At 39.3% G+C, this 26,149-nt stretch overlaps 1 protein-coding gene across 7 annotated transcripts in view; it reads left to right on the top strand.

Moving 5' to 3' along the window:
* The window catches only part of CREB5 (cAMP responsive element binding protein 5), a 329,430-nt gene that overhangs the window by 41,933 nt on the left and 261,348 nt on the right, over window positions 1–26,149 (top strand). For 2 of the 7 annotated variants that reach the window (XM_042471158.1, XM_042471165.1), the window contains exon 2: window positions 23,497–23,548. The exons of 4 other annotated variants lie outside the window; for them this stretch is intronic. The gene's annotated coding sequence lies outside the window, so the exon portion shown is untranslated. The remainder of the gene's footprint in view (window positions 1–23,496; window positions 23,549–26,149) is intronic. One more of the 7 variants, XM_042471161.1, reaches the window with a different exon arrangement.

Genomic DNA, 26,149 nt, shown 5'->3' on the forward strand with positions numbered 1-26,149 from the left:
AATATATCACCATGGTCTAAAAACTGAGAGCCAGTGTTTGACTGGGATTTGAATGGTCTACATTCTAGGCCCTACTGATTCTCACCAGTGACCCATTCACACTATACCATTATAATACTATTATTCCACTTTAACTGCCATTGTTTTATTCTATGGAATTCTGGATTTGTAGTTTAGTGGGGCACTACATATCTGAATACCCTAAGGACACCAGATACTATCTGATCTTGGAAGCAAAGCAGGATCAGCCTTGATTAGTACTTGGATGGGAGACCACAGGTGGTGTAGGCTACATTTCAGAGAAGGAACTGGCAAAACTGCCTCTGAGTATTTCTTGCCTAAGAAACCCCTATGAAATTAATTGGGTTGCCATAAGTTGACAGGTAACTTGAAGTCACACACACACACACAGAGGGAGACTCATTAGAGTGCTCTGGATAAGAATTCTAAATGCCCCTAAACTGCCAATCCCAGGATTCCATAGGATGGAACCATAGGTAAACGTGGGATAGTCACTCTTATTTTTGAATGGTCTACCTCTGTGTCATTGAGATAAAGTGTCAAAACATGTACATCTGCTTTCACTCACTAGAAAAAGGGCAGAATATACATATAATCAATAAATTGAGATTAAGGGTAAATTTCAGGGCAGTGAATGTGACAGTCAGGGAGGCTTCAGATGTGGCAACCCTTCTTTTAAGGATTTGCTTCCAGCAAGGTCAAATCCAGTAATCAAATATTCTACGTGTGATTTTGGAAAACAAAGCACAATAATTATACCATGATATGTTTTGTAGCAAAGTGACCCAGCAGTGTAGCAATTTACAAGACCTGCCTAAAGCATAATGCTGCATCTTCCAACTGTTATTTAATTTCATCTCATTATAGATTTTTGATCAGTTCTGTTGATTATTAAAGGACGAGTTCAAAGCCAGGAAATCTGGAATACTTCCACAGCTGATTTGTCCATGACCCCATCATATAGCATGAATTACCATCCCTGAAAGCCATGTCAGAGTGAGATCATTCACAAATTGTGTACAGGTGCTTCCCCGTCTTGAATCAACTTGGAAATTTCAAAAGATATCTTTCCTTCACTTCATGGGTATTTTGTGTAGCACACACAGTATGTGGTGCCAGAAAGAGGTATTTGGGATTTATTCTTGGAAAAGCACTACTCTTTTCTTGCATCTTGCCATCCATCTGATATAATTTATTCTTCATGTCTAAACACTCTAAATATTGTTAGGTTTAGCTAGCGTGACAGTCTTGTTAATCATGCCAGGAAAAGGGCATAGAACTATGATAACATTTTTCTTAAAGGTAACTTTGATGAGAAAGAAAGCAAAATTATGAGACACAGTGTATACTAAAACCTGGTCATTCTATCTCAGGAAAGCCCCATTTCTGTAATGGAAGTACTTGAGGAAGTGTTGAATAGCTCACAGATGTAGTAGGTAAAATAAATAAATAATAAATAAAACTTTTATTTATATCCCGCTTTTCTGTTACAAGACAATCGAAGCGGCTCACAACATATTAAAATCCACATTTACAAAATTATGTCCCAAATTCCCCCCCTTAAAACAGGATTAAACATGTACAATTAAAATATCTATTAAAAAAACACACAAAAAAAATACGAGTACAGGGTGGTGGGCTAATACATGATGTACTGTGAGCCCTTGGTATCTGTTGGGATTTGGTTGTAGGAAACCCCATGGATATGAAAATTCATGGATGTTCAAGTCCCATTATATGTCATAGTAAATTGGTGTCCCTTATAAAATGGCATAATCAAAGTTTGCATTTTGGAATTTATATATTTTCGAATATATTTCAAACTGTGGATGTTTGATTCCATGGATATCTGACTTTTTTTTAAACTCAACTCATTGAAGCTCAGTGGTCATTATTGGACCTGAACTCTCCAGTGAGTGCTCAGATTCACATTTTGTTTATCTATGCTCTCATGAAGTCAGTTCTTTCACTGTTTATTAGCTTCAGTTTCACAGAAAAATAAGTTATTTATTTATTTATTTAAAATAAGTAGAATAATACATGTATGTACACAGATAAAAGTAGAGATGGTCAAAATTAGTTATATGAGGATAATTTCGACTTCACATATATGAGGATAAATTTGCTCATGACAGAAAATGCTCCCTGTGATACAACCAGGGCGACATTTGTATATCCCTGTTTATGAGATGTAAAAAGTTTCATGTTCAATGTCTGGCATCTCCAGGTAGGCATAGGAAAGAACAATCCCTGAAAGCCTCAGGCCCTTTTACTTTAGACAATTATCATATTATGTTCCCCACTTAAACCACCACAGAAATATCCAGTGGAATTCTGGGATTTGGTGAGCCACTAGAACTCTCTGGCTGAGAATTCTAAATAACCCTCCTTGAACTGAAGATCCCAGGATTCCCTAAGATGGAGGCATGCCAATTAAAATGGAACCACGGTGTTATAATTAGTGGGGTGAAATGGCCCATGGAGTGTCACTATTTGGCAAAATGAACCAATGGTCTGATTCAACATATGGAAGCATCCTTCATTCCTAAATAGTGCGACATCTGCCTAGAAGTGTGAAGGCACAGCTGAAAAGAGTTTTAAGAAACCAGAAAAATCAACCACCCTCCAAAAATATTCTCTCAATTTTTCCCAGTTTTATTTCTATGCCTTCACGTTTCAATCCATGTCTGTGATCATTATCAATATTTCACTACTGAGACAAACACATTATACAATTTTCATTCCATATTTATTATTATTATTACAGTACTGTCATTCATTCATTCATTTATATTCACCTTATTCCAGTCTAGGACTAAAGGTGTTTTAGGTCCAAAACACACTGCAGAAATAATCCAGTTTGAGACCACTTTAACTGTTCTCATTGCTCATTGCTAGGGAATTCTGTGAATGTAGCTTTGTGAGACATTTAGCCTCCTCTGTCAGAGCTCTGGTGCCATAAGAAAGTACAATTCCCAGAATTCCCTAGCACTGAGCCTGGGCAGATTAAAGTGGTCTCAAACAGGATTACTTCTGCAGTGTGTTTTGGAAATTACAAAAGTTAGAACACATACAGCTAAAATGTATTTCTGTTGTACCTCTGATCTTTCCTCTTCTCCACAGTATCAGGAAAGAAGAATATATTCATAGTCAAAAAGGTTTGTGTTTCCACTTGACTCTTTCTCCAAGCCCTATTTTCCAATCAGGCCAAAAATGATAAAGCCAGAAAGGTGTTTTTCACTTATCTTAAACATGTAATTCTAATTGTACACATTAAAGGTTTACGGCCCTCAGTGTTTTCCTTAATTTCAGTTAATCTTGCAAATTGCATAAAATAAAAAAGCCCATTGCCATATGAGCAGGCTTTGGTTCCTTTATTTACTTATTTTCCTATGAGAAAGTAGACAAAAAATAGTAGTTGGTAAAACATTTTTAAATATAATTTTAATATAGCTATGTTTTTAATATAGCTTAGTCTGAATTTAAGTGTGAAGCTTAAAATGCTTTCACATTTAAGAGGCAAGTTTTTGAGGTAAGTAAGTAAAGATTGCTCTCACCTTTCTCTTTTGCATGTTTCTTTTCTCCCCTGCCTCCATGTGCTATTGGAAACTTGATTTATCCAGTTAAACCTTGCCAGCAATAGTTATGAACTGGATTGCCTATTAAAATCTAAGCCAATCTTTAAATACATGGTGAGATTACCAGTTCAGCCTTATTCACATGTGTTAACAGCTTCTTAGATCTCAATCTGTGTGGAAAATTTTTCCAAATGGAGCAATGTAATATAACCACGTTTTAAAAATCCAGCTAAAAAAACACTAATACATTGAGTTAAACCTTCAAAGCATTAGTTCTTTCTTACTTAGTTCTTATATTCCTTAAATTCTTACCTATGTTACTTCTAACATATTTGTACTTTTTAAACAAAAGTCTACTGTAAAGCAAATTTCCCACCTCTTCTGTAGAAATAATTTTAATGCTGTAGAACTTTGTTTTCCTTTTAGGCATATAATATGCGTAAGGATAATGCTTCACAAGGATAATGCCTTACATGAGTGAATTCTCTGGTTTAGTGTGTATGTTTAGTTTAGGGAGGAAATGATTGAGTTGCAGTTAGGGGTTTTGTTACTTTTGTTGTGTGAATATTATCAGTAATTGTTGTGTATAGACAGAAAACCTCTGTATACATTTCTAAAAGCATAACACATGGCAACCACATTCCCTATTTCCTACATCTTGAATTATTCTGATGGATACATCAATCATCACCATCATCATTGTCATCATCATCATTATCTATTTATTTATTTATATAGCACCATTGACATACAAGGTGGTTTATACTTAAAACATCAAAAAATTGATCCCTTCAAAGGTGTAAAATCCAAAATATATGTGTACACACACACACACACAGGGAAGCAACAATAATAAAAATATAAATACGCAATGCAGTTGTAAAACAAATTATCCAGATAAAATACAAAAATGCAATATAATATAAAGCAAATTGACAAATATATATAATCTAAATACACAAGATTATAAAACAATATTAAACTAAAATTCCATAAGCTTTGGGAAACAAGAAACATTTAAATTGAAATTTCAAAAATAAAGAGCCAAGGAGTAGTCTGCAAATGTTAAGTGAAGCAATTCCAAGAATATGGAGCAGTAAGTGTAAAAGGATGAAGCTAAGCCAAGGTAGAGGAAACTGTAGGTTGGGATGGTAAGCTTAGAGTGAAGGACAAAATCCAGATAGAAAAGTATCTATTACAGAAATACAAGAAAGAAAGTTGAGGCAATGTATATAAACAGCATGTTCCAAAATGTTTGAGAGGAAAGACAACAGTGAAACAGGGTGATAATGAGAAAGAGGAGATAGATCAAATGAAGGCTTCTTAAGAATTGGTGAAGCAGTAGTATGTTTAAACGCAGAAGAAAATGAGCCAGTAAAAAAGGGCAGATTAATAATATGAAAAAGAGAAGGGAGTATGGCAAGGGCAACAGCAATTCAAAAGTGAGAAGGAACAGGATCAAGAGAGCAGATAGAAGGATTCAAAGACATCAACATATTGGCTCAGTCATATGGCAAAATGGAGGGTGGGTTAAAAATGTAGAAGAAACAGACATTTGATACGTTGATAATGAAGACAGTTCAGGAGCAACAATATCAGAATGAACAATTTCAATTTTAAGATTAAAGAAAGTTGCAAAATCATAAGTAGAAAATGATGGAGGAAGAGGTGGAGAGCTTAAGAGAGAATTAAAAGTAGAGAAGAGACACTGTGAGTACTGTGTGTTAGCATAAATCAATGAAGTATGGTATTTCTGTTTGGCCAAAGAGATAGCACAAGAGAAATAATTAATTTATAATGAATGTAGTCTGCCTACCCCTTGGTCTTCCTCAGCAAACATTCAGCTGTGCAAAAGCAGGAATGAAGGCACTGAAGAAAAGGAGTAAGCCAAGCCTGAGGTTTGGTAGCAGGAATGGTAAAGGGGCAAAACTATCAAGAGCTGAAGATAAAGTTGAGTTTGGTAAAGAAACTGCTGAATCCAAGGAACCAACAGAATTAAAGGCAGAGAAGAGACTGAGGCCTGTGAAAAGGCCTTAGAAAAAAACAGAATGAAGCTCTTGAAAGGAGCAAGGAATAGAGTACTGAGGAGATGGATTATGAACAACTGAAAAGCAAGAGCTAGAACTTAATAAGAACAAATTCAAGATAGTGGCCAAGGCAGTTTGTAGGTGAATTAGAACAAAGCGCAAGCCCAAAGGAAGACAATACATGAAGGAACCCTAATTTTGGAAGAAAACATTTCAAAGAATCTTTGAAATTATCCACAAGAAATTTAAAGTCACGCATAATAAGAGTGGGAATATCATATGAGGGAAAGAAAATCAACCAAGAATCAAAATCAGAAATAAAAGTTGAATGTGTGCAAGGTGGATGGTAAATGAATGCAATTAACAGATGCATTGGGGAAAAGAGTTTCAGAGCATAAGCCTCAAAAGGAGAGAAACAGTGTGGCCGGTTACACACTGGCAGTTTAGTGCGTGTTCGCCACACACTAGGGTTACAAAAGGGCGGTGCTTCCGCACCGCCCTAACCCTAGTGCGTGGCGAACACGCACTAAATGGCGACGGCCCTTCCGCACGGCTGCCGCCGTGAGTACGTCATGGCCGTGCCGCCTCTAGACGGGGCGGCACATCCATGACGTAGTAGCTCCGCACCAGGGCGCTTAGTGCGCCCTGGACACAGAGCAGGAAGGAGCTCCATTTCGGAGCTCCTTCCGGGTTTAGTCCACTGGGCGCAGCCTTCAGATGGCTGCGCCCAGTGGACTAAACGAGAAAGGGGCCAAGCGGCCCCTTTCTCTGCTCCCCGCCGCCGCGGGGTATCCTTGGGGCTTGAAGCCCCAGGGACACCCCTTTTCTGGCTGCGGGGAAGCGGCGTTTTGCCGCTTCCCCGCAGCCCGAAAAGCAGCGGATCGGGGCCTCAGCGGCTGCCGTTCTGGCTGCTGAGCCCCGCTCCGGCGGGGAAAGGGGCGGGGCCAGACCGCCCCAAATGGGCGGTCTATATCCCGCCCTTGTTAGTGAAAATGAAAAAAGGCTGACACTGGCATGGACTAGATTAGGGGTTCCTAACCTTTTTGACTTGCAGAACCCTTATTTCTATGATGGAGACCCTAAGAGGCCTACCCTGTGTCTTACAAGTTAATGGTGTTTAGGAGTATATATAAGAATATATTCTTATTCTTTTCATGCAATTTGTATTTCTTTCATTTTCCTGGAGCAACTGCAGAGCACCTGGAACGTGCACACAGAGCCCTAAGGACTGCTCAGGGCACAGCTTAGGAACCCCTGAGCTAGATAGTAGAAGATCTACCCCAGACTCCATACCCTCATGGGTCCCTTTTTGGAGAAAAGGATAGTCCTCTAAAGGAGAGGGCAGTTGAAGTAGCAGTATCATGGACAGAGGAGCAAGGTTTCAGTGACAGCAAGAAGGTGGAAAGGTCTGGAGAAAAATAAATCATGATCAGTAGCTACTGTCACCATGTACAGATGAGCTGGACAGTGAAAAATGCTGATAGGAAGAAAATCAACTCATTTGAAATGTGGTGCTGGAGAAGGGTGCTGAGGATACTGTGGATGACCAAAAAGACAAGCAAATGAGTTGTAGAACACATCAAACCCAAACTCTCCCTGGAAGCCAGGATGACTAAATTGAGGCTGTCATACTTTGGCCACATCATGAGGAGGAACGAATAATCAGAAAAGACAATGATGCTGGGAAAGGTGGAAGGCAATAGAAAGAGAGGAAGACCACATGCCAGATGGTTAGACTTGATCAGGGAAGACCGGCCTAGACCTGCAGGACCTGAGCAGAGAGATTGAAGGCAGGGGGTCTTGGAGATGTCTCATCCACAGGCTCACCATGAATTGAAGTTGACTCAAGGGCAGCTAAAAATAACAACAAAGCAACTTTAAGAGCAGTTGAGTGACTGTTCCATAAGGAGCAAGACAAGGGAAGCTGGGAAGAAGGAAGAAAGTATCTGATTGGAAGAAATGGAAGAAACAGGATCCATAATGAAGAAAAAAAGGACATTTAAAAATTAGTTATCAATGAAAGGATAAACATAAGCAAAAAGTAAAACAGTTAAGTTACAAAGATGCAATGGAGGACGTAGACTTACCACATTACGACACTACACTCCTGTAGCACTGCTATTCTACTTTTACTGCTCTGGCTGCCTCCTCTTGCATTCTGAGGTTTGTAGTTCATTGAGGCCTAAAAGCTCTCTGGCTGAGAATTCTAAATGTCTCTCCTTAAACTGCACATCCCTACTAAGTTTATTCTACAGCTTCTCAAAAGGTACAACTTGATATCTTTGCATGAAGAAAAGTACAAAATACTCCCATCACTAGTAAAGAAACCAGGATTCTCAGTTGAGTTTCCTGGATTTTCCTTGCAGACAGTGCTGGAACAGTTCTGCCTAGATTTTGTACCACCAGCTCTCAGAGATTATACAGATGAGTGTGGGAAGGCAGTATATGAGTCTGCCAAGAGGCAGGCATACCAAATTATTTTGATAAAAGGATGAGTTTTTTTTTCAGTTTTTACACTAATGTTTCATTTATTTATACAGAAACTTATATGATTTCTAGTTTTTAACTCACCATTCAGGATGTCTGAAAATGATTAAAGCAAAAGCAAAACCAAACCAAAATCAATCCAATCAAATTACCAAATTTAAAAAGTGAAAACAAGTTTATAGTATACATACCGAATACACAGAAGAATAATTTACCAATGATAATCAATAAATAAAGTCACACTGTGCTGATAAAATTGCCAGCTTCATTCAACAAACATTCTTTATATTCTAAATGCCTTTTTAAAAAAAGCAATTCAGTAGTGTAGCAATTTTTTCACTAAAGCAAATCTGAGCTATTTCGTAGCTCTGGGGCACATTTTAAGTTCTTTGACAGAAGACTGGGGAAAAAAACGGAAATGTTCTTTTATCAGCAAGTAGAGACAAATCTGCCTGTTTCAACAGAGATCTCATGTCACATCTTCATTAGCCTGCTAGGAGAATCTGCACACTATGAGCGTGATAGGGGCAGGCCTATTTTTCAGTCTATTTATATGTGTTTCTTCTTCTACTCAGTGGTTAATTTTCAAGTGAATACTAGAATCATACAGGTTGACTCTATCTTGCCAAATTATCAGAAGGGCTGAATTTGGACACAGCTTTAGCCTGTCTTCAAAAGAAACCATCTGCTTCCTCCCCACCCCTCCCCAGAAGAGTGAAAAGACAGTCGTGTCCGTTAATCTAGTTAGCTGCATTTCTGTTGGATGTGCCTTCAATTTCATGCTCAACTTTGGCCTCCTCCTTTGATAATCTCCAGAGAGCCCTTAGGTACAGAAAGACATTATGTTAATTGGCTAGCAAATTTGTTAAGCGTGCAGAATAGGCTAAGGGTCACTTCGCATGTAGTAGATCACTGTACACAGATGTGATAAGTGCCAGTACTAAATTGATGCAACAAAAGAATAAAGAACTGCGCTTGTACCTAAGGACAAAGCTGCATTTTCAGGACAGTAATGTGGCTGCTTCATTCCCTCTTGAAGACAATCTAAAATACCTCTGTTTTTAACCACAAACTCTCCTGAAGTCCAGTGTTTAGCCATAGTTTTTATTTCAGGGTTTAGATAGTCTGAAACAAAAGACCACTTAGAACTTCATATATTCTCTGCATTCTTTGATTTGCTTAATAGAATACCAATAGATATTTCATCCTCCATTGCTTCACCTCTGCTTTGGGCCATTTTTGTTTTGTTTTGTTACTGCTGCATGCTGCTTTGTTGTTTTCTCTTATTAGTTCATGTGTCTTGCTTTTCACTTTCTGTAGTGCTTCCCCTTTGCATCCTCTTACTCCTCCTCCTTTAAACTATTACAGTTTTACATTCTTCCTGCCTGCTTTTGATGTTCCCCCACCTGCCAATATCTAGAATATACTTATTCCATTACTTTCTTGTTCATTATATGGTACATGCCAGGTGCTTTGACATGATCTGCCCACTGTTTGCTAGTGGTGGATGATGTCTAAATGGAGCAAGTGGTGATCAAGGGATCACCAGAACCAGATCCAGGTACGGCCAACTTGCTGCCTGCTCCTATGTCTTGTAAAAACCTAAGGCCAGTTAAGCAATACAGTTCAAGTATTTACCATCTAAGTAGATTGACACTGACCTTTCAGAGGTCAAATAACCAAATCAGCTACAGGGGATGCAGTTGCAAAGGGGAATTTAGATCTGATTTCCACAAAACACTAAAGCAGTCCTTTACCCAAATGCTTGTGGGTACAGTGTCACAGAAAAAGGAAACAGAGGCAACAAAATTAACTTTAACTACAGCAGTGTGAAGAAGTCTGTTTCTAAAAGATTTACAATCCAAGAAACAAAACAAGTCACATTAGCAATATAAAACTCTCCCACATCATTCTGTCACATAGCACCCTCATCTCCATCGTCCCTCCCGCCTCCCACTATAAAGGCCTGCATATGTATTCCAAAATGAAGCTCCTGTTACACCATGGTCTGTACACACTCACCAACACAGTAAAAATGTTTTGGCACATAACGTAGAAAGTTACTACTACTACTACTATTAAAGTGTATTTATTATTAAATTTTATTTATATAGCACTGCAAGTTTACATTGTGAAACAACCAAAATACAGATAAAAGCCTGCCTATGGCATACAATCTAAAAACAAGAAGCAGGAAATTATAAAGTAAATAAGAAATAGGGCTATTAGAATACATTAATTGGTTATCTGAAAAGCCCTAAGAAGAAACTTTCTAGCAATTTAGATTTTGTGTTACAGAAAAAAGTATGTGAGTTGTATGAATAGATGCTCTCTCTCTCCAGTATCATCCAAAATCCACAACAGTGGATTTCTTTCTTCAGCCAGCCTAAATGTACATTATACATGTTGTAAGCTTTTAAAGCTCCACTGGCTTCTTCATCAGGCAAAGGTGTCAAAAATGATATAGGAGGGAAAATTGATGATGTTAGTCATAGCCCTATATTTAGACTTGCCATAACCCGGCTGCAACTGGGAATTTCCCGATTTTGGGGGCCCCGAGCCCCTCCCGGCACGGGTGCAGCCCCAAAACCGGGAGCCCCCCCGGTTGCAGCCTGGGTTGCTGCGCACCAGGCAGGCCTCGCTGCCCTCCTCCTCTTCCTCGGGGAGGTGGGGAGGAAGAGGAGGGCAGCGAGGCCTGCCAGGGGCGCAGGAGGCGAAGCTGGAGGCGGCGCCTCCCCGCGCACACGTGCCACTCTCCTCCTCCGCCCCCTCTCCCCCAGGCCGCGCGGAAGAGGCGAAGGTGGACGGAGGCAGCACCTCCTCCGCGCGGGGAGGGGGAGAGGAGGTGGGGGAAGGTGGCGCAGGCGCGCGGGGAGGCGGGGGATTCCCTCGGGATTCCCCCCAGCGAGGCCCTGGATGGGGCTCCGTGATCGCGGAGTCCTCCCAGGCCTGGCATGGGCTTGGGGGATGCTGCCTCCCAAGCCCTAGCAAGGCCCTGGATGGGGGCTCCGCGATTGTGGAGTCCTCCCAGGCCTGGCATGGGCTTGGAGGACACTGTCACCCTGGCCCCAGCGAGGCCTTGGACAAGGTTTTAAATTGTAGGACATTTTTGTTAAATTTCCTGGCCAGGAATTTAAAAAAAAAAAAAAGTCCTACATTTTTAAACCTTGTCCTACATTTTCCCCAGTTTGGAGGTCCCCAGGGATGGCAACCCTACCTATATTTGTAGTTCCATGGAGAGAAGTGTATATTGCCCTTCACTTAAATATCTCACACTGGACTTTTTTGTGCCCTTACAATTGGGAATAAATCATAACGTGAGGTGGGAAATCTGTTGTTCTCCAGAAGTTGTCCTGTCATTCTTGATAATTTGCCATGGTGGCTGGAACGGGTGGAAACCATTATCTGCAGACCCATAAGATCCCCACCTTTATCTTAATGGATCCATGGACTGTTATTTCCAAATCAACAGGGCATAGAGCTGAGCTATAACAATGACACAGAGGTGAGTGGCTGGTGTGTAAATGTGCACACATGACTGTGCGTATGCATATAGGTGTGTATGTACATGCAGAGACAAAACAGGTGATAATCATGTTAATATGCATGGTGGTATTTTAGTTGTATCTGGTGGTGCAGTGGTTAAATGCCAGTACTGCAGCTACAAGGTTGTGAGTTCGATCTCAGGACTCCAGGGTTGACTCCGCCTTGGATCCTTAGTTGGGAGCAATTAGCTTACATATTGTAAACTGCTTAGTGACTACTTAGCTCATTATGAAGTGGTATAGAAATATAAATGCTATTGATATCTTTCTAGATCTAAATTTTACAATATTGTTCTAACACAGAAGATATAATTGAACATATAAATATTGTCTTCTGGAATCAGAATTTTTGTGTGGATTTTTCATGTGCTCTGTGACCATTTTCTGTTCCGCCTGCTTGGATTGGGGGTGAAAAGAATGAATAAAGGCTGCACGTTTAGTTATAAACAGCCACCATTCCCCAAGAGTTCTCATTTGACTTTTTAAGTAGTTAGGTAGGAAGTGGGGGGAGTGATTTAGGTCAGTGTTGTTTCTGGCTGGTTAAGGTAGGCCCATGCTTTACATTTACAGGCTGATTTAAGAAAATATTTTAAGATAAGCCAGAAGGCAAAGGATGTCTGACCATGTTTTCAAAGATTGCATTTTTAAAACACACACACACACACACACACACACACACACACAGAGTATCTGGTCCTGGTATAAAAGTCAGCTAAACAGCTTGTGTTGTTGTTTTCCCCAGGATGCCTTTCATGTTTTCCTTTCCTTCTCTTCAGAAATCCAACTATTTATTTATTTTCAAGGTAGGCAAATACTTTTATCTCGTTGCGTACTGTAAACTAAAGCAATTAGCATACATGAATTACAGTACAATCTTTTTTTTTAAGTCCCTGCTTGTCAATATTATTTTTGGAGGAAAGGCTCTTAATGAACTGTAGGCAAATAACAATGAGGACAATTTCTTTGTTTTCAGAAATGAAGTTTGAGGGCTTTTAGGCCTCAGCTCCACATGCTATAAACCTATGAATAAAAATGAGAGGCCAGCCTTTGCCTGGTCGCTTTCAGCACTGGAAATCCTCTCAAGTTGTACTATTTGCTAGATGTTGCCAGACCACATTATTGACACCCTCTGCTTCATGCATTTCATCTCTCATGGTGTCTCACTGTAGCAGCTGTTACCTTTTCTGGCCTTTGCTGACTTCATATAGCTGTTTCACCATTTAATGTTGCTTTCAGTATGTCACACAGAGAAAACACAATTTCATAGCCAAAACAAACCTGATCCACAAGATCTGTATCTTCTAATTTAGACCACACTGTAATCTGTGTTGCAGTTAATCACAAACAATTATAGTCCACTTTTCAGAAGTTTCTGAAAAACAAAAATAAACTAAGTGAAACAGATTTTTTGACCTACAGTTCTCACCCAGCATGGCCAATGGTAAAAGACCATAGCAGTTGTTGCCCAAAATATCTGGCAGGCTGAAGGTCCTCTGTTCCTGTTATAAAGGAAGCAAGGTGCACATGGAACAAGAGTCTACCTAAATCATATCATGTCTATAATATACAAGTGACTTTATTTACATTTACTTCTGCTTCCATATTTTCCCAGTCTCCTCCCCATTCCAACCCAAAGGTGAAAGCTGCTACTCCTCTTGAAACTGGGTCCAGATGAGTAAGTCTAAGTGAATCCTTTCAACAGAAGGGTGAAACCAGAATATGAAAGAAGTGGATGACCTAGGCTGAGATACAGTGGGCCCTTGGTATCTGCTAGGGTTTGGCTCCCCTTCCCTCCACAGATAACAACATCCATGGATGTTCAAGTGCCATTAAATATAATGGCATAGTAAAATAGTGTCCCAGATATAAAATGGCAACATGAAGGTTTGTTTTTTGGAATTCGTGCATTTTAAAAATATTTTCAAACTGTGGATGCTTGACTCCGTGGATTAAAAAATCTGTAGATATGGAGGGCTGACTGTACTAGTTTTATACAGGAAGGTTGGACTCATGTTAGAGGATGGTAGGACTGTGCTGTGTGAGAATTCCAGCTTAATGCTGTGACACAGGAAAATTCCCCCACATTTCCAGTGTTTTGTTTGATGTTGGCAGGTGTCTTTGTAATGTTTGCCATGGATTATTTATTAGTAGGTAGCTAGTACTAAGACAATGCATGAAATGAACGTAATCTGATGAATGGTTGTGTGTTGATTTTAAGAGATTATATGAAGTGGATGCATGTGGTAGGTTTAGTGGAAATTAGAATGAGGGGTGATTCTATGCGGTGTGGAGTCTGCTTGTGTGGGAATTATGTCTGTTGATCATTTACTTTGCTGTGGAGATCCAATAGGAGGCCATCCCCATAGTTGTGATCTAGTGCCAAATAGGAAGATGGGAGATAGGGAAGGCGACCTGGGAAGAAGATGGAACAGATGGCTGCAGGTTATTCCGCTCTCTGACCATTCCAGAACTACTTGGGACTCTGGTAGCCATACCATGGTGTCTTCTGGCCTAGTGATGCTTCTGTTGAATGTCAGTTGGTTCATGGAGGATTATCACACTAGGACTTACTGTGAGTGAATTGTCCCTGGATCATTGGGGAAGCACACATGTATGAACCTCTGCCGTGCTTCCCCAACATCATGGAATTGTCAGTGTCCCTCTAGCGTTATGGAATCATTCAGGGAGAGTGAATTTCCTATCAACGCTAATTTTCTGTCGATAGGAAATTGACTCTCCCTGAACGATTCCATGACACTGACGCTAGGGAACCACGACAGGCGTTCATATATGTGTGCTTCCCTGATGATCCAGGGACAATTCACTCATAGTAAATCAATAGCGTTATAATCTTCATGGTAAACATTCACTCATTCCAGTTATCTGTGGATGATGGAGTTGACTTGGTGTGTAAACTTGAAACTTGGGTTCACATACTGAAGAAATGATTGACGTCGCCCAGCTGAACAATAACAATAACATAATCGGGAGGACTAGGAAGAGTGAACTATTGAGGTTCATAAAGATTTTGTCATTGCCACCAACAGATGGTCATCCCAAGATTAAAGCTTAGTGCTGGGCAGTGTGATTTTCTAAAATGGAAATAGCTTCTTCTTTCTATGGAGGCTATCCCTGCAGTTTGGAAAGCCTCTAAAATCAGACTTGAAATTCAACAGATGAACTTCCATGGATAGAAAAGACTGTCTTCTTTAGATAATTTCAGCCCATATTTGGAGAGCTGAAGGAACTAGTAATGGGACCGATAAACACAATTAATCCATTGAATTCCGCTTCATAGCTTTACTTTAGCTGCATTCAGAACAGCTGTAGGTGGTTTCTGAGATATGGTTTGGAATTCTTTAAGGACATTTTTCATTCTCTCACACAAGTCTTCAATCAATTGTCCTTGCAGTGAGGAGAAGGGTAGAGAAGGTGAAAGGGAGAGAGACTCTGCCCCCTAAATCATGATTCTCAACATGCAAATACAAAACTTAGTTATGAAAATATTAAGTGTCTGTGTAACACTCTTACTTGTTCCCAGGTTGATCCCAAACAAATTAATTTAGGATTAATTCCCCATTTAACGGTCCAATATTATATTTTATTTTACTTCTATATTCACTACTGGGAAGCATATAGCATTGAGGTCTTCTCTCATTCCATAAGTGCTCGGCTTACTTTTAATGTTTTAACTGTTTAACATATTGTGGCAGCAAATTCCATGAATCAATCATGTACCATCTTCATTAATTTTGTGAAGTTTCTTTTTCTGTCATAAGATATGAGAATCAATGTGGTGCAGTGGTTTGCGCATTGGACTAAAACTCTGTAGACCAGGCTTCAAATCCTTGCTTGGCCATGGAAACCCACAGGGCAACCTTGGGAAGTCACAGTCTCTCAGCCTCAGAAGAAGGCAAAGGCAAACCGCTTCTGAACAAATCTTGCCAAGAAAGCCCTGTGATAGGTTCACCTTACAAGTTGTCATAAGTCTGAAATGACTTGAAGGCACACATAAACACACACCACAAGACACAGCAATGAAGGTCATTAATTAGATGGCTTTAATAGGGGGTTGACAGATTGACGGAAGATGAAGTTATTACTGCTGTTACTTGTGAGAGCTATAGGTATACTTCAGGATCAGAGGCTGGGAGAAGAAACAGGTTGTTAAATCAAATGCAACCTAGTCCAGGAGATGGAATTTTGTGATTTCACAGGGCAGCCTCTGGTATTGTAATTATGATATATTAAATTTCAACTGCAATTGCTCCAAGCACCACATTCCAATTAAAACACCAAAAATTAACAAAAATTTTCTTTAATTTTTGCTTTAACCAGAGGAAAAAAATGACTCTTTGCCACTCTAACAGCTTTGTGAGCACTGCTTGGGAGTTTTAATCCCACACAAGTAAGTCTTCCTTACTCTGCTTTTAACAAGACAATCCAGATTTTTCTCAGGTCTCTTTTTAAGAGTTTTGCGAGCTCTGGTTTTAGTACATAGGAGTTCTAGACCAACCAAAGGAACTCTTCAAAGCAAAAATAACATTTTCCAAACTCCTCTTTTAATTCTGCTCTGATCGAACCATTGGCTTGTGCAAATCAAGCCTGAACTCTCACTGGAAGCCAAAATGACTCAGTGGAGGCTAATCATACTTTGGACATCATAAGATGACATGACTCATTGGAAAAGATGCTAATGCTCAGTAAACTAGAAGGCAATAGGAAAAGAAGCAGATCACATTACAGCTCTTGCAAGCTCAGGTCTGTGGCTTTGTTGACCATACACAGTCAATGAAACCACAGTCCGGAGCAGTGGTGTCACTAGGGTTGTGTCACCCTCTGTGATAGCTCATGATTGTCACCCGCTCACACACTGACCTCCTCCCATACCATACCATATCATTCCATACCGAATCCTTACTAATGTTTTTTGCACTAATGTTACTCATAAATCATAATTCCTATATATTACTGAGTGTAATGGGAATAGTGACATAAACAAATACCAAAATTAAAACTATAGGTTTAAATTACAATATCATACACACAACCTAAATGTATTTACATATGCATAGTTTCATGTGGTTAAAGGGAAATTGGATAAAATATGATGTTTTAAAAGAAAATGTAAAAAGAACAACCTTTGAAATTTGAAACTTTATTTTGTTTAAAAAAATCCTGGGGCCTCTCCTTTCTTTACCCACTGAACTTCACTCCACTCACACCATCTCTTAAAGCATTTAAAGGGAAGCAGTCAAATGCCACAGTCTGTTTCTACCCAAACACAGGTGTTTCAGTAGCAGTGATGTCACCTCCTTTAGGCTGTCACCTGGTGTGCACTCCCCCTGCACTCCTCTAATAAGGCCACTGGTCCTGAGCTTGCAAGACATGAGCCAGCCCTTTGGGACTGTTGGAAGTCTCTCATTTATATAGTCACCATAAGCTGGATCTGACTGAACAGAAAATAACAGCAAGCATTGAATAGTGCCCTTGCTCATTTCCCCAAAAACAAAACATAGCCATGTTAGGCTGGAATATTAGTATCCAAAGGGATCTTGAAGATCTGCAAGATCGATTTGCATACTTTTGTTACAGTCAGGCTACGGACTCTTCTCCCTGCCTAATCAAAACAATGGTACTAATGATCACCAAATATTTTTGGCAGGGGAAAATGATAACAGTGATGATATCAGTAATACAGCAGGGCAGTGTATTTCTTCATATCTATTGAGATTCAAACCCTCTTAAGTTTAATTGAACTTACAACTTCAATGTACTGAGAAACTAAAATATCTTAGGGTGCACCTACAATGTAGAAATAATGCAGTTTGACAGCACTTTAAGTGCTGGAGCTCCATCCTATGGAATCCTAGTGTTTGTAGTTTTACAAGATCTTTAGCTTTCTCTGCCAAAGAGTACTGATACCTCACAAAACTACAGATCGCAGGATTTTTCAAGATAGAGTTTTCAAGTTAAAGTGGTCTCAAACTGCATTATTTCTATAGTATAGATGCAATCTCAGTTATTGTTTCAGTGTGTGTGTGTGTGTGTGTGTGTGTGTGTGTACAAATAACTGAAGGGACAGACTGAGAATGAGAGAGAAAGATGTATGGTAGAAGGAAGAAGCCAAAGGTAAAAAGAATTGTGGAGGGGGAGCAGGGAACAAGAGAACAAGGATAAGGGTTATTAGGGATGGAGGAAAAAGGCAGCTGCAACTAGGGAGATTTTCACATGAGGAAAAGTGATGGAAGCATAGTGGGATGTTCCTGTCACTATTGTGCAATTGCATGAAGATTTTCAGACACTGTTGCATGACGTCACAATATCGTGTCATTAAAAGTGGCACTAGAATTCCTCTTTATTTTCAGGATAATGATGCAATTATCATGACATAACATGATGTCGTCTGAAAATGTTCACACAATTGAAATGGGAGCATTCCGCTATGCTCCCGTCACTTTTCCCTGTGTGAAAATCTACCTAGGGGTTGTTGAGGCATGAAAGAAGGAGAGAAGTGATGTGTGGAGAAAGGGTTTAGCTATGAATTGGGGAGGGGAGAAGGAAAAACTGGAGATGAGTGAAAAAGATGAATTAAGACAGAAGTTGTGAGGGTAGAGGAAGAGAAAGAGATCAAGGGAAAGAAGGTTCAGAGAAGACATCCGGACAGGGAATTGCACAACTGGGGAGAAACAGAATAAGAAACAGGGAAAAAGTGAAATAAAAAGTAAGTGAATCAAGAAATTGAATATTTAAGCAATGCTGAAGAAAAAAGAAAATTTTACTACACTTTTTGGTAACAATAGTGCAACCCACCTGTGCCTCATACTAAGAAAGGAAATTATTGTGCAGCTTCAGCCTTTTAGGACTGAGTGAAGAAGGTGAGAACAGAAGTGGGAAAGTTAAGAATATGATAGGAAAAGCCTCAAAGTGGCAATCCTGTAGCTGTGCCACATTTAGCAAGTCCTGAGGCAGCAACTGCCAAGGCAGTTCAGTATTTCCCTATGCTGACTATTCCCTCCCATGAAGTCCTGGTGCTGGCTGCAGTTTGAGAAACTTGAAGTGGGGAAAGTGAGCAGGCAGCTCCCCTGGAGAGTCTACAGCAACTTCTCTGAAGTATCCTGCAGCGCATGATTTTTTTAATAAAAAAAATTAAGGCAGTGCTGTCACCTTTTTGTTTATTCCAAAGAATGGAGAAAAAAGGCTAGGTCCTGAGGCCTGGAATCCTTAACAGCAAGAGATAGCCAGCATGGAAACAGGACTGATATCCAAATATTATCTGTGTTTACTCACAATTAAGGCCCACTGAGTTCAACAAGGGAGAATATCACATGGAGAAAATCAGGGGATTAAAAAAGCCGTTTCCCATGAAAGTCATGCAATTACAAGCAAAGATTTTCATACAACGTCACGATCTAAGAGGACTTATTCTGGGAAGAACCAGGAATGCTCCAGCAACAAGCCATTCATGGGATTTCCCCATGAATGGTGGTTGCTGGAGCATTCTTGGATCTTCCCAGGATAAATCTTCTTAGATCGCAGTGTGTGTGAAAATCTTTGCCGCGATTGTGTGACTTTCCCGGGAAAATACCTTTTTAATCCCCTGATTTCCCTCTGTATGATAGTCTCCAAGGATTGTTCCCATGTTAAGTGGAATACAATGGTCCATGCAGTTATATTTTCCATTACTATGAATGAATGTGAAAGCTGAACAATGAAGAAAACTGATAAAAAGAAAACCTGCTCGTTTGAGATGTGGTGCTGGAGAAGAGTTCTGTGAATACTGTGCCCTATTAGTAAGACATATAAATGGATTCCAGTGAAAATCAAGACTGAACTCTCCCTAAAATATTATCAAACTGAGGCTGGAGTATTTTGGCCTCAATGTGAGAAGATATGACTTACTAGAAAGGCGATAATGCTTGGTAAGGTGGAGGAGAGTAGGAAAAGAGGAAGACTATTTCAGATGGATAAACTTCATCAGGGTAGCCATGGCCTTGAGTCTGCAATACCTGTTCAGGGCTGTTAATGACAGGGGGACTAGGAGGTCTCCCATTCATAGAGTCACCAGAAGTCAAAGTCAACTTGAAGGCAGTTGACAACAAGCGGGATCCAACATTGCAGTCTAAATTGACTTCATTACCTGTGATATTCTTATTCTCTCCCTGCCCCCAAGATGATAAAGGGCTGCTGTCTCAGCTGCCCATTATATTGTAAATCATTGTGTTAATAGGTGTCTTATGCTATTTGATATACACAGAGAACAATTTGATATACTGAATGGGTACTGTACATGTACCTAATGTTAGAGATAAACTTTGAACTGGATTGCAGAATAACTCTGTATGTGGCCTTCTCACTTTCTTTTGTAGCATGGCAGCTCTCACATTCTCCATTTCTTGGATGTAGATATCACCCTGTCTCAAAACCTAAAAACATTTTATAGAAGATACCTCATTTTAAATAAATAAGCTTCCATTCAATTGTGTTTCCTTATATGGGCAGCATTTACATATAACTGCACACATCTCCATCATTGAGAATTTAAGTTCCAGTGATTGATCATGCTAAGACTGCTAAGACTGTTAAAGGGAACCCCAGATGTGGGATATTTCTTTTTATCCATTTGGTAATATTTTTATCCAGGAAAAAATGGGTGACAGACCATTTACCATATCAGCATAAACAGCCTCAAGTGTAATAATGAATCTTGTATGTGTACATGTGGAAATCTTGGTGCCGGTCTGTTTTTAAAACAAACACTTCAGCTGGATAGAAGGAAAAACACCATACTCCATTTAATTGCAGTGATCCTGAAAATTGATGGGAGGGTTTACTGGGAGAAGCTGGTAACAAAGTTTGTCATTAACTCTTTGTTCACTGTGCTTTGAACTGTGCTTTCTCAGAGAAAGCTAGCCGTGCCAATGGATTAACAAACCATTGCACTTTCGCACTTGAGAAATTAACTGGTTTATGTGGCATGGGTTCTTGTTGACAATGACCCACAACAGATGCATAAGTAGACCATAAAGGTAGTAAGAATGTATGAGGAAATGGGAGAGCTGAAGTATTTGTTGTGGTGGTGTGCCAAGTTGTTTCCAGCTTACAGTGACTCAAAGGCAAACCTATCATGGGGTTTTCTTGGCAAGATTTGTTCAGAGAAGGTTTGCCTTTGTCTTTCTCTGAGACTGAGAGTGTGATTTGCCCAAGGTTACCCAGTGGGTTTCCAACGCTGAGCGAGGATTCAAACCCTGGTCTTCAGAGTCATAGTCCAATGCTCAAACCACTAGATTACACTGGTTGAAATATACCTGAGGATAAACAAAATGAAAGTTCAGTGTGAAAACGAGAGATATTATAGCACACTCTGCAATATTTCACAGATAAAAGCTGTGACACATGTGGCCAAGCAACACCAGAGTGTTCTGAAGATGGGAAAAGTTATTATTGGGAAAGAACAGACAATCTAAGAGAGGCTCCAGCAGTTTGCTTTTGTCTGAGCTGACTGGGAAGGGCAAGATGCTTCTCCTGTCTCTCCTCTGCCTCCAGCTGAGTTATGTATTATTTGTTTTCAAGTTTACTATGACTGATGGTGATACTCTCATAGGGTTTTCTGGGTAAATTTTGTTCAGAGGAAGTTTGCCATCGCCTTCTTCTTAGGCTGAAAAAGTGTGACTGGCTCAACAGGTTTCCATGCTTGAGCAGGGATTCAAGTCCTGGTCTCCCAGTCCCACTCAAACCACTACACCCCATGCAAACTGCTTTTATAAACTGAATTTAATTTTCAGAAATTGAAATATGCCAAGGACAAAGGGGAGAACATGAGAAGAGGGAAGAAAGGCTGGGACATTTTAAAAGTAGCTGAAAAAGTGGGAAGACAGAAGTTTATGGCCTGTTACAGACAGCCAAAATAAAGCTGCTTCGAGTCACAGTGGAGATATGGTGTTTCAATGATGCATGTGTCCTAAGAGTTCAATAGTTGCACCAAAGCCACGCTCCAGCCCTAAGGACCGGAGCGTGGCTTTGGTGTGGCTTCTGGACTCTTAGGACGCATGCATCATTGAAACACCATATTTCCGCTGTGACTTGAAGCAGCTTTATTTTGGCTGTCTGTAAAAGGCCAATGTTTCCCAAATTGGAGAGGTTGGAGGGTAAGTATTAGGCAGGATCCAGTGATGGATTCCCACCTTCAGAATGGTGGAAAGCTGAACAGCAGGGATGGGCAATCCTGTCTTCCCACTTCTGCCTCTGCTTGTGAACCCCCAAACTCTAGACAGCTGGGACAACCTCAATTTTTATGCAAGACATAGGACCACATAATGAAGTGAGAAAAAGTTTAATCGCAATTGCCAGTGCAACATTGGATTTAACCCATTGCAGTACTATGTAATTTCGTATACTAAGGTATTCATTACTCATGTATGATAAAGATAAGCAAATGAGCTGTAGTTTGTTTGTTTCAAGGATTAATTTTGATTAATTCAAGTTTAATTTTGGTAATATGAGAGTTCCCTTCTATGAAAATGCTCCATATTTTGGTACAGATGCTATTCTTCTGCCATAAAAGCAGCAGCATTTCTCTTCTGTCCAGTCTATTTTTCCTTTTTTCAATACCACTGTCCATCGGGAGTGAATGCAATTATTATTCCTTTATTTCAGATATTTTTATATTACCTTTCTAAGTAAAGCCTAAGAGGCAGAACACAGAATATATATATATATATATATTATTATTATTATTATTATTAAAATAATATTCAAGATAACTACAAAAGTGCAACATTAAAACAGTATTTTTTTTAAAAAAAACAACAACCATCATGGAATAAATTTAATAGCTAGTCTCAGAATGGATCCTGTCACTCAGTGTGGTTTACTTAGGTATTACCAGTTGAATGAAAGGGACTACAAGATTCCACTGTAGTTGAGACTAGCAGTTAGATTTGGGCCCAGGTTTTTAAGGACCATTTAAAAGCAGAGAGGAAAGGAGCCATACACACATCTTGGGGCAGAGTACTGCAAATGGATAGAGCTTCCACAGAGTCACATACCTGGCTTTGTGGAGCAGGGGGTAGATAGGCAGAAAAGGTCACTCAAAAATCTTAGCTAAATCATTTGTGTTATTTCAGAATCCACAGGCAATTCAGGTTTCTCTTTGTGTACCTGTTTTTCCAGCAAACATTTCATAATGTATAGCAGGGAGATGATGCATGACTGAAGATGCATGATAAGCATCTAGTGTTAAGAGTTTTCTGTGATGCACTAGACAAGAGAAGCTATACCATTTGAAGAATCCCTTAGTCAAGTAGGAATTGTGCCTGGCACATGGACTTTCAAGGAAAGATCAGAATTTCGGTAACTAGATTCCTGCCTGTTTCATACTCATGGTTCTTTTCCTGTACATACTGTGGGGATTTTGCATTCCACTAAAACTTTCTTTATGTGCATTTCTCTGTGGAAAACAAGCAGGATTGCAGTGAATATTTCACAAAGCTGGGTCTCTAACCTGTACTACAATTAGGCCATCTCTCTGTGGTTTTTTTTAGAAAGGGTTAATCACAAGGCTGAAAACTCCACAGCATTCAGTCAGTTTGGAACTGAAGGCTGAAATGTCACTTTTGAAACAGGGTCAGGAAGGTCGCACAGCTGCAAATAATAATAGCTCGATGAAAATCAGATTCTGACTGCAGCCTACTTCAAGAATAACATTGGAACAGGAAACAAGCCGGCATGATAGTCTTTCCAGTAAAGCCGTATAAATTTTTTCAGATACTTTATTTTTTGTTTGTTATTTTATGCAAAGACTTAAAAGTTCAGTTATTTCACACCATTCCTCTCCAGCAGGTGTGCAATGAAGAAATGGTGTTTATCTGAAATAAAAGAAGGGTAATAGGTAAGTTGGGGGAGTGGGTTGGTGTTAAAAATGAGGAGCAGTCATGTTTATGGAGTGTATTTTCATTACTTTCTTTTCCAGAGCTTTTATGTGCTCTTACTATCGTTATTCAAAAACCCATGCACATTTAGTTCAAAAGAACAAAGAACAAAATAAAACTTTAACATAAACTAGGATTTTTTTTAGGAGAATGCTGAAAAAATAAACTTTTTTCTTATTTAAACTTTTAAATTATTCACTTATTTTCAGGTTATTTGCATGGGATTATAATAAACTGGTTACTTCAGTTTCCACGTTTGGCAATGTAATAATTGCAAACATGTCTACATTTGTATTTGCAACCACGTTGCAATGGTAATCAGACAGCAGGTGGATATGGACATTCCAATGACTTTTACTCAACAGTTCATCAGTGCTTTTGAATGTGTGCTTTGTTGTATGTGGAGTTTTAATATGCACAAGTTTATTTGGATTTTATTTCCTATAAATTCAAATCTCTATATTAAACACTAGCAAAAGCATACTCGGCACTGCATAGGTAGCTAATATTCCAAAAGAGGATCCGGGGGCTCTCTTTTCCCCATCCCCCATGTTCTTTAACTCCATATTACTTCCAAGAGCTGTTTCCTATTTTCTGTTCTCTTTTAAACTTAACAGCAGTGCCTTCTCCTGTTTTCCTGCCCTTTCCCCTATCTCACCAGTCTTAGGAGCAATACCTCAAATTACTTACTGGCTCATATGTACTTAGTACTGCCTGGATCATACCTAACACTCCCAAAGGGGTCCACAAGGCCTCCTAATTTCCCTTTCCTTTTGTCAGGACAGGCTACACCAATGCAGAGGGCTTCTTCATATCTGCAACCTGCCAGTTTTACTCTTTACATGCTCACAACAAAACATTAAACTTTGACAGAGGCTGTTCTCTACATTAAAGTTCCTTTCTACTTTCATAGCATGTTCATGACTATGTTAACTCTAACAGAAACTGGCACCATCTAGTATGCATAGTTCTTGTTTGATCCACTTTAAATATTGAAACTGTGATTTGTCTCTATGTAAATGCCATAACTTTACTTATTTACTCAGGAATAAATAGATTCAATAGAACATTCAACAGCAGGCGTGGGAACTTCAGACATTGTTGGACTGCAGTTCCCATCAACTTTAGCCAACATAACCAGTGAAAAGGAAGTATGTGTGTTGTGCTCAACATTATGTGAAGGTCCACACTTACTGTCAAATGAGATCTACCTTTGATCGTGGCCTCTTGAGTTTTGTGGATTTCGGTGTAGATTTTTTGTGATATTTATAACAATTTTCTTGTCCCGTCTGAAAAATAATGGTTTAGACACATCGATATCCCATTGAGAAAATGGCAAGCTACTGCAAGATTAGTATGTAAATTGGGATTCTTTGTTTAAAAATATTTCTGCAAACAATTGGAGGAGGAGTTCTGCAAAAAAAAAAAAAAAAAAAGCATTTTGTGGGGAAAAACCACAACCCAAACCCCCACAGTTGTTTGTCACCAAAACACTACTTCATTCAGTTTTTTGGTTGTGTTTTAAAGTGATAGTTTTGTACACAAAGCAAAAAGATTTTGCAAGCTAATTTGCAACCTTTTTCAGAAAAAGTGTCAACTTCCAAAAACATAATTGAAAATTGTGCAAACATTTTTGCAATCTTACCCAACAGGGTGTAAATATCTGAGAAAAGTAATATGTGAGAAAATACTACTTGTTCTTGCATCCAAGAATAAAATGAGATCCCCCCCCCCGTGTTGTATCTGCTAGTGTTTAAATTGCAGTTGTGCAAAATGGGACTTCTGAAACCCACCCCCTCTCAAAAGAGAAGATAAACCTAAAAGCAAACTGGTTGAATTCACAGGACTCCGAACTCAGAATGTTAAGAGTTAATCACTCAAAACTCTGGGGCTGAAAGAAGAAATCTGTGAGCTGTGGAGTGCTTAGGTGCCGTAACCCATGTCACCCAGTGCCGTAACCCAGGGTGTCACCTCCCCCCATTGACTCCCTCCCATTTCACACCATACAGAATCCTTAGTAATGCTTTTTTGCACTAATGTTACTCATCAGTCTTAATTCCCGTATACTACTGAAAGTGTTGCTAACAGTTGTACCATAAACAACTACCATAATTAAAATTAAACCTTCAAATTATAATATCATACACACAGCCTAAATGTATTTACATATACATAGTAAAGATTTGTTTAACGTGATGTTTTTAAAGAAAATTTAAAATGAATATTTTTTTCCATTTTATATTTATTTTAATTTTAAAAGCAATAAAACAAAAGCTATAACAAGTTTTGTAACAAATATAAGAAAATACATTGGAGCAATGCTTCCACAGACCCTCTTAAGCTTGGTCACCAATCTATACAATATATATTTTTTTAAAAATTGAATTTTGAAATGTTAATTTAAAACAATTCTGAGTACTCTCCTTTCTCCTCCCATTGAGCTTCACCCCACTCCCACCATCTCTTAAATCACTGTAAAGGGAATGCCACAGCCTGTTTCTGCCAAAAGGTAGGTGTTTGAGGTGAAATGGTGCCACCCTCCCTTAAACTGTCACCTGGTG

Source organism: Sceloporus undulatus, chromosome 6 (assembly GCF_019175285.1).
Source record: "Sceloporus undulatus isolate JIND9_A2432 ecotype Alabama chromosome 6, SceUnd_v1.1, whole genome shotgun sequence".
NCBI classification, from domain to species: Eukaryota; Metazoa; Chordata; class Lepidosauria; order Squamata; family Phrynosomatidae; genus Sceloporus; species Sceloporus undulatus.